This window comes from Panthera onca, chromosome D2, assembly GCF_046562875.1.
Source record: "Panthera onca isolate mPanOnc1 chromosome D2, mPanOnc1 haplotype 2, whole genome shotgun sequence".
Taxonomy (NCBI): Eukaryota; Metazoa; Chordata; class Mammalia; order Carnivora; family Felidae; genus Panthera; species Panthera onca.
In genome coordinates this window covers 17,704,150-17,706,649 of record NC_138349.1, presented here as the reverse complement: position 1 = coordinate 17,706,649, position 2,500 = coordinate 17,704,150, and the positions used below count along the sequence as shown (strand labels likewise).

General features: G+C 39.0%; 1 protein-coding gene across 30 annotated transcripts in view; it reads left to right on the top strand.

Moving 5' to 3' along the window:
* TCF7L2 (transcription factor 7 like 2) overlaps positions 1-2,500 on the top strand; it is a 202,300-nt gene that overhangs the window by 155,100 nt on the left and 44,700 nt on the right. The window lies entirely within an intron of this gene.

The window sequence follows — 2,500 nt, the reverse complement described above, 5'->3', positions numbered from 1 at the left end:
ATATTTCAACCGAATGAAAAATCATGATACCTTTACCAAAATTGTTAGCAAAAGGGAACTGGCAGGGGTAGGAACGGAGAGCATTTCTCCTCTTCTCCCCCTCCCGCCCTCTTCCTTCCTTCCTTTCCTAGCTGTCTGTGAGGAGCAAAGCAGGTGGCTCCCTGTGGCTGACTTTTCATGACAACATGCCATTAGAAATTGCCGTCCTGTTGATCAATCCTCTCGACATGACAGATTTGCCGCAAGGCCTGGCTCTTTGAGCGCCAGCACTGTGGCTTTTCCCTCCTTTTTTCCTGCACTAATTGGTGAAAGTTTTTTTACTGTGCTAGTGGCAGAGGAAATTCTTTTGAACATTGTCACAATCAAGTGTTGACTTCTTTCGAATTGCAAGTAGGTTAAGTGAGTATCAACATTGGGGGGTGGGTGGGAGGAGGGAAAACACTAACACAAAGTTACTACTACCTAAATTTTAGGATTACAATCAAATTGGAAAACAAACTAATTGGATCACACACACACACACACACACGCGCGCGCGCGCGAATGAAGGCAAGTGTTAAAATTATGGTCCTTTTTAACTTACGTTTTGTTCTTGGGGGGGTGGGGCAGCCCTTACATTTAGAATGGGGAAAACACATGGTAATGTTGTTGATGGAGGAAGATGTATCCATTATAACTCCTCAGTTTCTTCCTATATAAACAGATTCAGAACAGCAGTACCACAAACATTACATAACATACTATAAAATCAAAAGGGACACCTAAAGCTTCTATTAGTAGAGTGTATTTTACTCTGAATTATTGGCATTTCTTCTGTCCAAAATCAACATACAAAGAATAACCTCTTGGCAAAGGATTTGTTCTCAAGGTATTGATTCTTCACTGGAATTTCAAGATGGAATTCTACTTAAATTTTGCTGTTCTGGTCATATATGTGATTACACAAGTATAAGAACCTTTCATATGATTGACATTCAGACTTTTCAGTGAAACTGAGAAGCGTTATGGTTTACCTTTCTTTTTAGAGAGAATTCAAATTTGAAACACCTTTTTTAATATGAGTGATTTCAGATTATTTCCTGAAAGAATTTACGAAATTACTCTATGCTTAAAGACCCGTTCTTTGCTAATAAAAAAAAATATATATTAGATTAAAAGTTTTGCTTAGCTAGATTAAGAGAGAATGTGCGTATTTAAATTTTTCACATCACAGAATCTGGTACATTCTGATTCTTGACTGTGTACCATTTCAGATAATTCCTAATTGAAAAAAAGTAACAGAGGGTTACTGTAACTTTACTCTGGGTTTTTGGTAGCTATCAAGAAGAAATCCTACGCAAAGATAAGGATTTTGTTCTGACTCATGCTATAAACATAGAAACCGTATGTAGAAAGGAGGCTACTTCTGTTCTCTAGGAGGTATTTACTAGGATAAGAGAATTATAGAATAAAAGTTAATAAGACTATGAACTGAACTTCTAGTGAATTTTTTTTTCATTTTAAGTCCAGAATAGGAAGGAGAAAGAAGACAGTAAAACGTAGTCCGGAATTACCTGACCCCATATCCCTTCTCCAACACAGTGTCTCCAACTGTTATGTTATAGGGAGAGAAACGCAGAGACCCCTACTGAAAGAAGCATCAGTTCATATAATTAATTTTGCCATTGTAAAAATCATTTGTAAAATTTGCATTATTAACATTATCAAGTCACTAGTTGGTAAGACATCAGACATGACGAGAGTGAAGGGCAGCTTAGGGAGAGCTGGGCTTTAAACCCTCAGTAGATCCGAGTTAGGATCAAAGGCGCTTGCTTTATGTGGCTGTGCTAGACTTTGAAGTCATGACTGCACCTACAGCACTCATTTCATCAAGTTCACTGGTGTCTTAATAGCAGATCAATAAGTTTCAAAGTCGGAGAGTTAATTTGATACTAGTGCTGATGCGGTCGTGCTGGGGAAGCCGAGAGAGAAGCAGAGAAAGCTGCCTATTACCAACTCTGGTACGGAGCGCACAAACATGCAGATTACGGATACGTCCGTGACCCTGAAAACACAGGCTGTGGTCAGGAGCGGGGAAGCTGTGGATTGATAAAACAAGGGGTCCTGAATTCAGACATTGCGGGTTATCGGGAAGCTAATCGATGCCTGAAAAACCTTTAGTTGGGTACACAAGGACGGGTGTATGCACACATGTCCGTTTGGTACAGATACACGTGTGACAGGAGAAAGGCATGCACACACCTTTCTAAAATAAAGGGGGAATGTCTGCACGAGGACCACTGGAGTTTTTCGGGGATGATGTGAGGTGAAAAAAAGGTACAAGGATATGTTTACAGTTTTTGAAGGGAGCTTTGAAAGTACACTTACTACATCATGGAGAGTTATGATGTTGATTTTGGTTTTTTTTTGTTTTTTTTTTTTTTTGAATAGCATCGGGAATATCTCCCTTAAGTGGATAATACCCAGGCAATAATAATTTGATAACAGGTCCATTTTGATC